General features: G+C 39.1%; 1 long non-coding RNA gene across 1 annotated transcript in view; it reads left to right on the top strand.

The window, feature by feature from the left end:
* Positions 1 to 13,837, top strand: part of LOC143695775 (uncharacterized) — a 179,120-nt gene that overhangs the window by 71,779 nt on the left and 93,504 nt on the right. The window contains exon 2 of the long non-coding RNA XR_013185312.1: positions 5,766 to 5,851. This is a non-coding gene — a long non-coding RNA (uncharacterized LOC143695775). The remainder of the gene's footprint in view (positions 1 to 5,765; positions 5,852 to 13,837) is intronic.

The following is a 13,837-nucleotide window of genomic DNA, read 5'->3' as shown; positions in this document are numbered from 1 at the left end:
CCTCTCAAATCTGTGTAACCTGATGGCTCCTGCTCAGGGATTTTCTTCCATTGGGGGAATCAGTGCTATTAAGTGACACCAGAAGAGGAGAAACATCAGAACAGCATTACTGCATCATTCTTTGTCAGCTGGTGATTGCTATGTGTGTAGCAATGCTGGTGCAATGTGAATTTATATTGATAGATATCTCTTAAGGAATAAGCTGTTTAGCAAGTAGTGCTTAGAAGGGAACCTCTTTGTGTAGTGGGAGGAAGGATCTGTGGAGCTTTGGCAGCTCCAGCCCACCCTCCAGCACTGGTCTGGAGGGGCTCAGTGTTCCCTTGGGCCTTAACTGCTGAAATCTCGTGCTCCTCATCCAAGAAGAGAGCAGCAGGGAAACCTCCAAAGGCTGCACAGCACCTGCTCTTTCCTGTATGTGGATTCCTTAGTGGATGCCCTGTGTCAATGAGATCATTTTAATCAGGGAAGTCTGACCTGAATCATCTGAGTAGTGTCTCTTTGAGAACGCACTATTGAGGGCAGTTATGCTAAATGCACTAGTAGGATAAAATAAATGTGTAATGAGAATGCTCCATCATTGGTGTGATTTAATTAAATATATTTTCACTTCATACTGATAAAAACCCTATTTCTAAATCAAATCAATTGAAATTTGTTTTTTTTTCTTTTAATTGGCAGCTGCTACTTATTAAAAAATTCTAGTAAAGACCTGCTCATGTTGTTTCAGAGGCTTTTAAGAATTTCAGTGTGACTGTAATATTTTCTCAGAGAGAATGTGCTGGAAATCTATTGTAAATGTAACCAAGTTCAATACTTAAATTAAAATATACCAAGGATTAAAAGTACTCTGGCTTCTCTGTGCTTAGATCCTCCTCAAAAAAAAAGCTTCTAAATTATTTTCATTAAATGAAGCTTTTATGTCTCTTTATTCCTTGATTAGGAAAGCAATGATTTGAAAAATTTAAGATATTGAGGTCTCAAAAATGTCAGGGATGCTCAGCTTCAGAAAGCATAAATAAATATTTCAGTGCAATATGCTCAAAATAAATTGCTGTGAATGCTTGTGGATATACAAATATTCCTGATCAGTTTAATGGGTCAAACTTTCATATAATTAGGAAGGTGCTGACTTGTACTCATGCACGATCAAGTTAATAATGTCTCACTGCATTCTGTATAAAACAGGACTGTGATGCACCTGGTGAATGCTCATCTAAGGCTTCTTGTAAGAAGTGTTGAATCTGAACACTGCTTTACAAATTTTCTTTTCCTTTTTTTTTAATATTGAGAAAATTAAACTACCAAAAACTGCTTTTGCAGTACTTGAATACCATCAGAAGCAGAAAATCCGGATTTTAGATTCCAAGTGCAGATTGTCACTCATGTTTTAAGTTCTGCCTGCTCATGACCTGCTTCAATATCTACACTCGATGAACTGATGGCCAAGGTTCTACCTTGTAGCATTTTTTTTTTGTGACAATCTTTTCCATTATGCCCAGTCAAACAGTCTGACTTTCCAACATTCTTTCCACCTCTATTGTTATTTACTTACATGGGAGAAAATGGACTGAGAAGTTGACAACCAAAGTGAAGCGCAAGAACAGGTTTTTTACTTGGTAACGTTATAAATGGCTTCAGATAAGTCTTGCAAATGAATAAGTTACTGTCAAAGGTGTGAGATAATAGAAAGCCTTGGCAGCTGAAGTTAAGCACTGTGAAGTCTGAAAGATCTCTTGGTGGCAGTTCATTGGAGTAAAATTTAATCTGGTTATAAAATTCAGATTTTTTTAAAACCTAAGGATTGTTATGTGGTATGACAAACCATCAGAATATTCCTCCCCCCCAGATTGTATCCCTCTAATGTGCCAGAATTTTTTCTCATCTGCTCTTTCATGAGGTGTCTGATATAGATTTTTGGTTTGTGCTGTTCTTTGTACAAGTTGGTGAAATTCAGATTTTCCTGTAGATAAGCCTTTGGCTTTTCAGCTGCTTCTGCCTTGCAAAGAAATTAATTCCTTCAAGCCAGTGAGTCTGCAGCTCCAGCTGTGACTGTAGATGAATGTTCTTGCAGGGTCATGTACTGTAGCTCTGAACCTAAATAAAAGGATTAACAAGAGTTCACTTGGAGGAAAACACTTAATTTCACTATAATAACTATGAGAATCCATAGGGAAAACCAATAAAGCTTTACTATTAAAATTGTTAACAAATGATTATTCCACCCTGACCTTCTCTTCCTGCTGTTATTGTACTTTTGAACAGTAACAAATTATGGGATTGACCTAGTTCATGGTAGTGCTTTTGTCCCTGGCCTACAAATGATCTTTTTCTTGTAAAATAATTCCTATTCTAGTTCTTATGAGAAGCATTGATAGTATTTATGAAAGAAACAACGTTTTCTGGTGCATTTCACACAATCTTCTGCCACAGAACTCTGCTTGGTGTGAAGGAAGAAGGGGCAGCGTGTAGACAGTGATGCTGGAACTGAGCCTGGCAGCCAGCAATACCCACAGGATACATCTGGTTGCTCCAGAAGAGCATGACTGATTTCCACAGCTAGCACAAACAGCTTTTCATGGTTCCTGGCAGAAAAGGAGGAATTCTAGGTTGAGCAGCTCTCTTCAGTTGCTTATATAGACCTCATTGTCTCATCTCCAAGCAGCACCACTGCTCAGGAATGGGGGAGAGCAGAGGAGCTGCTGGCAGGGGCTTCCTCACTCACTAATACCTCAGCTGGCTGTTGATGACTGTGGTACAGCTGCTTTCCACTCAAGCAAGTGGTGTAGAGGGCCAAACCACTGCTCAGGGCAATAGCCTGATCCTTCAGGGCTTTCCTCTCTCTGATGGGATGCAAGGAGAGGGTGGAAGGATTTGACTCCCCAGCATTTTAGGGGTGCCAGCCTCAGGCAGCACTATTGTCTGAGTAGACAAAGCAATACTTGTATCCATTTCCTTGGGAAGGTAGTCAGGTAATTGAAATTGACTAATGTGACTGCCCTGATTGGCTTAAGAAATCAGAGGAAAATTGTCTAATTTAAAGGTTAAATCTTGATATTAGCTTTGACTTCTGCTTTATTTGGGCTTTGGAGGTGGTGAACAAGTCCTGGTTGATAGGTTGGTGACCATCATGAGCCCCTGTCGAAAAAATGCCACAGTGCCTATCTGTTCCCTGCTGGGAGATCCTGGTGTTGAAGCCAAGGCATGAAGGCTGGTCTCCCCAAAAATGGTCTGTGGTTCTGCTTGGGCCCACACTTGACACCAAGAGCTGGAAAGCATTTTGGGTTCTGTCGTGTGCTTTTGTGTTCCTTATTTTTGCTTCAAAGATTTTGCCCCTATGAGGCATGTTTATGCACCTAGTATATATTTCCAAAGAAATATAACTTGTAAAAGTATTCATCAATCTGTCTTTCATCAGCAGGTAACCTAATACTTTTTCTTTTTTCAGATAAAAGAAAAATATATGGATAACATTGTGCTTTGTTTCAACAATGTTTCTCATTTGTGACCAGATGAGAATCACACTCAGCTTTGACTGGTGGTCTACTTGTTTTATTTCTCTCCAGTTTTGTTGCTTGCACGCTCAGGAATGTGGTTTTGGTTTTTTCCCCTCTTCACGATTATTTTGTGGAGCACCTTCTCAAATTGTAGAGACTACCAACAGTCTATAGGGATGGCCTAAGAGCCACAGTCTGAATAGAATTCCACATGAACTTTTGTTCTTCACTATACCCTTGCTCCAGCACTCTTTGAGCTGAATGCTTTTGATGGTGTCTTGTTCCATACTTTATGTGGCTTTAATTAGTCACAAGTGGCAATTATCCTCTAAAGTTAGGAATCATGGTTAAATAAATTAGGTATACTCTTCTATCAACTGATTTTATCATGTTGTTTTTTGGTTTTTTTAATGCCTTAAATTCAGGTAGGCAGCTTGTGCTTTAGAGAGGATTCTGTTTTTCCTACATTCTTCAGTGATGTTGGATCTCCTTGCAGAGAAATTGCAGACATTCTGTTGGAAGAGACTCCAGTTTTAACAGCATGTATTTTGGGAAAAATTGGCTGATATTTTGGCTGGATTTTCAGGACCTTAGTGTTATAGGATGAAAATTATAGATCAAAGCCACTGCAGGTAATGGTACAACTGTCAGGTGTCTCTATATATGTTAGGTCTTCATTGGCTCATTGTTGAATTCACACCAGTGGGATTTAAATGTGAATAGGGAACTGTAATTTAGAATCTCCTGCTGCTGCATAATAGCTTGAATGTACACCAGGTTTATGAGATGCATTCTGGATAAGGCTAACTTACATTTATCTGATTGATTTATTGATTTAATTTGTAAACAGAAGAAATATCAGAGGAGTCACTAATGAAATAAGAATATTACCTGATCCTGCTGTATTTTATTTCTTTAACACAGAGATACACTGAAGCCTCTGCTGCATAAATACGGGGTGAGGTTCTCTAGGCTTTTAGGCAGTTTTGTAAAATTGGGCTGATGTGAAAAGACATAATATAGAAAAGCTAATATTAGATAAAGCATTTCAAGTTTTGTAGATGATGAGATGGGTTTCTGCTTGTGGATTTTGTAAGCTTCATCTCTTTGTAAATGAAGTACAGGCAAACACAGTTGTAGCCCTATCCTGAGTGGTGCTTTGCTAAGCCTGACTTACTGGAGTAGGCAGCTGGACTGTCCATGAGAAGTAACTGCACTGAAGCAGCAGAAATCAGAATGTTTTTCTGTGTGTTGCAGATTGCTGGAAATTGAGTGGGACCTATGTGGAGATTGCATTGTGCCCCTTAGATCGGATGGAGATAGTTTTATAACGTGCAGCAGGGAGGAGATGTGTGTTACAGAGGTAGCTCACAATAGAGCATGCTGTGCTTTGTAAGATCTGTGTGCTGTTATGAAGAAGGACTTTTCCTGTGCCCTGGAAAGCATGTTTTGCCCTGCAGTTTATGGTGCTATGCTTGCAGACATGGGAATTAACTGCAGTATGTGAAATCTGAAAGGTTAATTTCCCTGCTGCGCCGTTACTCGGTTAATCAAGCAGACATATGTAACACTAGCAATGCACATGTAACACTAGCAGCGCACATTTTTTCTGATTCAGTATTTGATTTATAAAAAGGAGATTTTGAAGAGATACCATTTAACTGATGTAAGTTACAGAGCTTTTTAATGTACTCATCTTGCAGTTCTAAAGTCAAAATGCAGGACTAAATATAGCTGTGTCCAGAATTTTAAAGTATTCTTTGTACCTGGACACTTAAACACAGAGCTTTCCAACTGAAAATAAAAAGTATTAAGGAAAGATGCATTTCATATTTAGCATAAGTCATTCTTTCTATAAAATGCAACCATAATTTGGAAATGTTATTTCTTTTCCTGTGAGAACTGAAAAACTTCTCTAGAACTACTGTGAATTAGTATCAACAAGTGAATAGGTAGATGCAGCAGAAGTGCCAGATCATCAAACCAACTGTGGATTACTGTTTCTCCTTTGATTCTTCTATTTTTACATGTCATGTTGATTTTTTCCATCTATAATTAGTCTTGTATGTAATTGTGTTACTTGTGGCTCTGATTCTGCCTCAGCAAAATGTATCACAACTTTGAATGCATGGAGAAATTCTAAGTCATTGGAACTTAAAAAATCCTTGCAAATTCAGTGTCACACTGAATTCTGAAACATTATTTTTCTGTTTGCAGTGGATATGGTGGCTTTTGTATTGTGTAACATGCTATTTCTTTTTAAACACTTAGGAGTTTACCAGATCTTTTTATGTGGTTGCTGAAGCATTGTCGTGGGACAGCAGTAATGATGGATGGATGAACAGAACACATTTCAGGTAAGAAATCAGATATATGCCATTTGGTATGGCTGTTCATTAACTTTCCTCACATTGTTTTGGTTCAGCTTCAGTAGCAACAATATTTAATGTTACACCACTAAAATTCACTGAATATAAAATATAAATCTCTTGTCTACATGAATGTTTACATATATCTCTCTGTAAATCAGTGTCAGCAGGTTTCTTGTTTTCCTTCTAGATTTGGTAACCCTGGTAACAGATGCTGCTGCTGTTACTATCTTTACCCTTGCTACTGTATAAATTTCCTTAAGAATTTTATTTCACATCAGTGGTTACAACTATAGGTCTGAATATAAGAATGATTTCAGCATTTCTTGTGTGGTTTGGGTAACTTGTTCTTTAAGGCTGTACCAATTCAGGATATAGTTGTCAAGTTTTTTATATCCTTGGAAGTTAATGCAAGCCTGTTAAAGCCTGCACAAAAGCAAGCAAAAGTTGGTATTGATTTAATGCTTGCTGTGCCACAAGCTTTGTGAGAAAACACGGACAAAATCTTTAGTTTCCATATCAGTGGGAACTAAGTGCCTACGTACCAACATGCTTGTATTTCTGGTAGAGAATATAGTGTGTCCAGAGTGCTTTTTTTTTGCACAACTCTGATATTCCCAGGGCTATATTGACTTTTCTGTGCACCTGAGGATCACCTTGCTGTGCTGGCAGGGTGGAGCTGCCAGGGCTCCAAAGGGAAGCTGGGTATTGCTGAGTGCACATTTCAGTTACAGTGAAAGGCTTGGCCTTATGTGTAGGTGCTGTTTTGAGTCACACGTGGGGTTTGGCATCTTTGGCCTCCCAGTTGCCCTTGTCTCCTCTTCCTTTGTGACAGCATTGTGAAGACAGACGTGGTGGGGACTGCGCTGTGCTCAGGTTGGAGCCAGATGTGTTAAGGAGCTGTCTTAAGGCAAGGACACAAAAATATACAAAGGAAAGACCCTGGAGTTTACTTTATTTTCCAGCTTTCAGGGTGCAAGAGCATAAATATGTAAAACACATGAAAATATAATATCTGTGGATCAAGGACCAGGTTAGGCATAGAGATTTAAGGAAGGCATAGTGGCCTCCTGTCCCATGGAGTGACTGATGGCTGGTGCCAAGAGAGGAGAGTAGAGCATGTGATTTCTTCCCAGATCAACCTCTCATGCTCCACAGATGGACATCTGTGTCTGTCGGAACCCAGGACATCCCTCTGACTGTCTTGAGCAGCCAAGACCCCTGCTAGGGGGCTCAGAGACTTTGGCACAGAGCTTAAGATACCTGTGGTTTTGATTATGACTGGTGGAGCAAGTTACCAACCTCAGATGAAGATCTGCTGGCCACGACAAGTAAGTAGAATAATAAGGAACTTACTATGAGGTGAAAAAGTAGATTTTGGGATTTTCTAGAATAGGGGTTCAGGAGGCAAGATGGAGGAATCTGGGTGTGTCCAGCCTTTCTCCTTCTAGTTCTTGGCCTCCATCTTCTGCTGTGATGTTGGCACTTTTGGATTGGTTTAGAGTAGAAACTCACTGTCTAACATAGGTGATAGGTATTGGAAAGTAGGTGTAAACATTGTATACATAATTGTTAGTATAAAGACATAACACCACCCTGGGGGCAGGCAGAGTGCCTGGACTGTCTTGCTGAGTTGACCTCAGCTAGACAGGAGAAAATATTTTATAGATAAGGAACAATAAACAACCTTGAGACTGAGAATTAAAGAGCTCTGACTTGTTCTTCGAGCACCGGGCAGGGAAAAGAGACTTTCTAATGCATCTCAGGGTCACTCTGAGCAGCGAGAGACCCCGAGATGTGTCAATGCTGGCTTTTTTGACGAGTAGTCTTGGTAATGCTTTCCCTTTCTGTGGATTTGTGAGGTTATGATTTGATCCTAGGTGGATTTTTAGGCTCTGCCACTTTGCACTGTTCTGGACGCCCCAGCTGAATTCCGGGAGGGAGGAAGCAAGTAGTCCCTGAAGTTAGTTTTGAACCTCCTACTTGCTAATTTCATTTAACCTGGAGACTGGGTTGACATGCCAGGAGACTCAGGAGTTGAGATGAGCATTTTCTGCTCCAGTGGGGTGGTAGGAAAAGATGATGGGTGCAAAGCTTTTAAAGATTTTAAAAAGCAGCTAGACTAAGATTTCCTTGAAGTGAAATGAAACTGTGGGCTTTCTGTGGCCCTCCCACTGCTAGTGCCTTCCTAATGAACAGGTTTGAGGCAGCTGCTTGGACCTGTCTTGCTTTCATCTTTTAGTTTATTTCCCATTATTTTAATAGGAATTTGGGGTTTATGTTCTGTACCTCCTAGTGTTGGAGAAAGCTACAGAGAAGATGCTATGTCATCTGTTAAGCAGTCATCCTGCCATTTTTTTTCCTGACAGGATTCAAAATTGTTTGGAAGAAACTACCATAAATTTAAAATATCCTGAGGATACATACTCAATGGGTTGAGCCTCCCAGCAAGACATTAAAATACAACACCATTAATCAGAACTGAACTATAGTTTTTCTTGCTGTTTTTCTTTTCCACATTTAAAACATTGCTTTTGGGTTCGCAGAAACTTTAGATGGACTAAAAGGAAACAAAAAAGGAATGGCCCAATGATGCCTTTGCAGCAAAATCATTGCACTGAGTACCTGACTGTTCATGTTGCACCTGATGTGTCGAGGCTATGGAAGAAAGTGTGAATATTACATAAATCTACCTGACTTGCTTAGATGGAGTCTCACTATGAAAACACTATGCAATATATATGATGTTAACTATTTTGGTAGGATTGCTGAACTGGAAAAGGCTGAAGGCAGGCCTCTCTGAAAACCTAGAATTTGAGACTGTGAATGTGCTAAATACAGAATTCAGAATATGACACTTTTCCATGTAAAGGGATTTCAAATTCTGTAAAAGCAAGCAGAAAGTAAAACAGCTCTTAGCTAAAATCTTAGAGCCAGTTGAAGGAGAATAATCTAATTATTCTGATTCTCCTTCTTGGCAGAGAATATTTGGGAGACAGAATTTATGCAGCTGGATAGAAGTTTGGTTTATTTTTGCTCTTGATTTTTGTTTTTGATAAAAACAGTGGAGATCTTGGACTTAATTAGTGATTACAGAACCAGATGAATGTTGTACACTTTTTTCTACCCCAAGTGCCCTTATTTTACCTTCTGTGTCCATATTTGGGGCTAAATCCTTATGAGATACAGGGCAAATTGAATGAAGCATATCATTCAAGGCTTTTTCACTTGAGGATGACTCCACTGTGTGCATTCTGATGACTCATGGAAAAACATGTAAAAGACTACAAATCCAGCTTCCTCACTTAGAAGAAACTGTTGGGCACCTCAAGCCTCCAGAAAATGGGCAAAGGATTTCCCCTGAATCCCTTTTGTGAGGCTGATGGACAGTGAACTTGCTTTGTGGTACAAAATGGCCAAAAGAAGGAACCTCAAATGAAAAAGCTTTGCAATACAAGAACTGTGGGTGAACTGTTTGCTCACTGATTTAAGCCATCAAAAGGGAGATCTGATGGGGAGAAAGGAAAATCTGCTTTATTTTCCTGTACAACAGGAAAACAGGGAGGAGTGGCTGAGAAAAATGTGTTGTGAGACTTGAAATGGAGAAAGTGAATTGGACAATTTGATTAGACTAAGCAGAATAAGGCTTTTCCACAGATCCTCTGGTTGCATGTGAATATGTGGAGATGGATTGTTTCTTGCCAGAATTTGTATAAAATTATAAAAACAGAGCAAGTTGTGGGGTTTTTTTCCTTTTTTTTTTAATATTCTATTTTTTCTGTAGCAGGATATAACTAGATTGTAAACTTTGGCAGGACTCTTTAACATCTGAATGCTTCTTGAAACTCTGACAATGTTTTTGTAAAACTGATTCTGGAATTAGAATAAATGAGAGATTTTTTTTTCTATAGTCTCCCTCCTGTTAATTAGATGAAACAGTAAGTTTTATATTTGTCCAGAAGGAGGTCAAAACAAACAAGAAATTGAGATTGGAGGAGCCAAACAAGGATAAATAATGAGCCAATTTCCCAAATTGGCATCAACCTACCAAGAGTTTGGAAAAAGTATACTTGCAAGCTTCCTTTATTATTATAACCTCTTGAACAGAATAATCCCGTCCAAACAGCTATAAACACTTTCCAATAGAGAAGTTTATGACCTAGTTTTTGACTGAAACACAGTATCACAGTGTTTAGAAAGAAGTGAAGATGCTGGTGGCAGTTCCTCTAGCACATTGCACTAGAAACTCAATGCATTGCTCTTTGCAAATGCTTCTTAATTGGAGTCAAGTAAAGTGAATTTGAAACATTTTTACATTTTTTGCCTTATTTTTTTGGTTTGGTTGGTGGGGTTTTTTTGGTTTGGTTGGTTTTTTTTTTTTTTTTTTTTGGGGGGGGGGAGTGTTAACAGTAGGTGTAGACAGTTAAATGCCTGAGGTGGCATGCAGAATTTTCATTGATGTCTGAAATTTTTAGCAGAGGACTGTTTGGAAAAATGATGATTCGTGATTCTAGGATTATCTCAACAGGAATTTAGCAATTATAGGATGCCTTTCTAGATCCTCTGTTTGGAACAGTGAAGGGAAAAATAAAGGTGCATTTATTCTGCATACAATTATAAATCTGTTTTGGAGAGATAGAGATAATTTTGATTAGGCTACATTCCATTCACGGCCCTCCTGTCAGGAGCAGGGAAAGGACATGATGGGAATATGCTCGGAGAAGGTGGGAAAAAAACCACTGAACTTGGTATTTGCACATCCAGTTCTCTTCCGCTGGGGAAACGTAGCCTTGCAGGAGGCATCAGAACAGGACACAGTTCAATTATCTGCTCTGGTGAGAGGCTGGAGGAGGCACCACTTCTGTGCTGGGGGGAAGCGATGCAGAAGTAAACTAGATCTGCTGTTACAAGTTTTGGGTTGTTTCCTTTTTGTTGCTTTTCCTGTGACTCACTGATGTAACTGAAAGTGAGGGAGCTGTACTGACTTCCATCAGCTGAAGCTGTGGCTAATACCAACCATCCCTTTTTTCTGCTTTTCTAAGGAGGTTGGGAGTGATCTTGAAAGCACAGATCATTCATGTCAAGAAGAGTTTCTGAATGCTGTTGAAATACATTAAATAATACTTGGTCAGCATGGAAAAGAGCTATAGTTAAGATTCTTGCAGTGTTTCAATTATAATTCCTTTATTGTTTCAGTTGCTTATAACTTCCTGAACTGCTTATGTCTCAAACTGAAATTTTCCAGACTTCATCTTGGCCTGACAGTGACCTTTCTTCTCTTTTCTTCTTTGTTTCTCTTTTCTCTGTGGTATTGAATGAATATGGCTTGGGCATTTCATCTGTAATAAGAAGAAAGCAGTAGCAAAATACATTGTAGCTATCACATTAAAACTCTGAACAGCTCAGGCAGTGCAGCTGTTAAAAAATGATGAAAATCATCAAAACTGCTTTTTGAATCTTATGAGAATCTGTGAGAGTGGGCACTTAGATATCAACTTTGGGTCTTGAACTTTCTCTTCATCATGCACAGTCATTGCACTCTGTCACAATTATAACATGCAGTTATTTTGCCTAATCAGTGTTCAGCTGAATGAAGAAGTAGTCCTTGGTGAAAGACCAGATCTGTTTTTCACTGTTTGCCATGACCCTGGTGAGACAGGGCTTTGGAAATTCAGGCAAGTGGTGTGGAATGGGAGCCCTTTGGGGCATTCCTCCTATCCCACAGTTAAGGTTGAAATTTGTTCAAGTTTTCAGAAACTCTTCTGGCAAAAAAATTGTTTGTTTAACACAAATTTTAAATAAACTTTTTGATCACCTCTACTCAAGCTGTCGGCTGTAATAGTTTAAATCAGAACCCAAATTTCTCAGGGGATGGAATTTAAACCTGGGGTTTAAAATGGTGGAAAATAAATTGTCCAGTGTTTTCCTTTAAATTAATGCTAATATCATATCTATTTATTAACTTGTGTAAAGGCTTCTGGTTATGGCGATGTTGCTAAACAGCAAATAATGGGGTTTGACTTCTTGACTCACAATATGTGTTTCAAAAAAAAAAAGTCATGTGCTTTCCTGTTGGCTTGGCCACCGGCTCACTTGGTCACAGGCTCGCTGCCTTAAAGACTGTGGTTTTTGCCAAGGACAATAATTGTGAGTATGTCTAAAAAGAAATATAAGAAACTTCTCATTTTTAGAATTGGCTACTCATGGTCTTCTGTGTTCCATGGGAAATACCAGTTCATGTGCATTCATGAATCATCTCTGTTTCTGTTGCTAAATGGTTGTGTATTCCCAGTGATGCAGACAAGTGCCTCACTCTAAGAGCTGCAGGGCAGCAGCAGCCAGAGGGTGAGAACTGAGCTGCCAGTAGATCTGGCAGAGGTTCCCTGTGCTCTCCTGCCCTTTTAAGTGAATTCCCTAACTCTGAACCTCCTGATATGTGATATCACAACTCTCTGATCTTGTAGAGGACTGTAGAAACTTTGTTCACATCTTATTATAAACTTACATCTGTCACCTGCAAGCTCATCCCTTGCAAGAACTCAGGAGTGCTGTTCAGCCACCGCTTCAGCAGCACTAGGTCAAAGTAAGGTACAAATAAAGTGTAAAGCTGCTAGGCAAAAGTAAGGTGCCCGTGGCATAAACTCAGCTTTTCATGTTGCCAGAGAATACTTAGTCTTTGTTGGAGAATAGTATTATATGGTTTTTTTTGTTTGTTTTTTTTTTTTTTTTTTTTTTAAGATTTAAAGTTCTCAGGATGTAGGGTTTGGTCAAAAAGCACAAAAGTTCTATCACAACCACTTTCACCTTCAACAATGAATCAAAATGTATCTTCTGCACCGCAGTGTGAAATAACAGTCTTAAAGTTTCATTGATCTGCCGTAAAAAGCAGAGTCTAATACTAGAACTTTAAAGAAAACTGCACTGTGTCTCTAGTTTATCTTCAGAATGGGAGGAATTGTTTTCTTTAAATCAGCCACCAGATTTTTGGTCCAACCTACTGTTCTTTTAATGACAATCTTGGATTCTAAATTCTTTCAGGCATCCTAACATGTAGCAAATTATTAAAGTGGAATTGCTTGGGAGAGGTACAGTAGTAAATTTCAGATTCAGCAATTAAAGTACAGCCTTGTCCTTAAAGCTGGCTTTGATGGTCCTAATGAGGAAGAATAATGCACCCTTTGCTATTGGCAGCAGGTATTGAGAACCACTGCAGATGTTGTGGCCACTCCCAGTTGGCCCCGGAGTTCTTGGTGAGTCCTTTGCTCCTCACCATAATCTGCCTGGATGTCATCAGCTGTGGCTTCTCATTTCTTGAGGCACAACCTTGGTTGTCTGTGGTGTGGCTGTGTGGCCAGTTTCCAGCCTACCCCCCAGGATGCACTCCCACACTCTTCTGTGTTGTCTTTGGGCTTATACTTTCAGTTACTTTCTTAAATGACACATTTTTAGAGAACAAGCATATTACCACAGATACTAAAATGAAAACTCAGTAATTGGCAAATACAAATTATTGGCCCTTTTTTGTCTAAACTGCACTTGGATTCTTTCAGGTGTACAGCTAGGTGCTGGTTCCTTAGCCAGCTGTGGGATATTTAGAGGGGATTTCTAATAGGAGCATGGAACTAATTTTGTCATGTTGACTTTCTGTTCAGTGGTTTCTGTATTGCTTTTTCCCTTGTAATCTACACTTTAATTATAGGTATGAGTATTCAGCCAGTTAGAATGAGCCCTGGTGTTTGAAACTTTAGTAACAAAAGTCTTTCTGTCTTGGGGTATTTAAAAACTGACCTTTAACCTGTTAAATCAAGTTAAATGGGGAGTGATAGCCTTAACTCACTTTTTTTTTTCTTTCAGCTAATTTATTATTAAATACTTTATGGTGATGAGTACTTTCGAAAAATTCAGTTTAACTCTTGAAAAGCCAATCTGGAAATCAGCTTTGCTTTGTCAGTTCCCCAGGCCCCATAAGCCTTC

This window comes from Agelaius phoeniceus, chromosome 1 (genome assembly GCF_051311805.1).
Source record: "Agelaius phoeniceus isolate bAgePho1 chromosome 1, bAgePho1.hap1, whole genome shotgun sequence".
Classification (NCBI taxonomy): domain Eukaryota; kingdom Metazoa; phylum Chordata; class Aves; order Passeriformes; family Icteridae; genus Agelaius; species Agelaius phoeniceus.
Note: the sequence above shows the minus strand (reverse complement) of the source record. Positions and strands in the feature narration are given on the sequence as shown.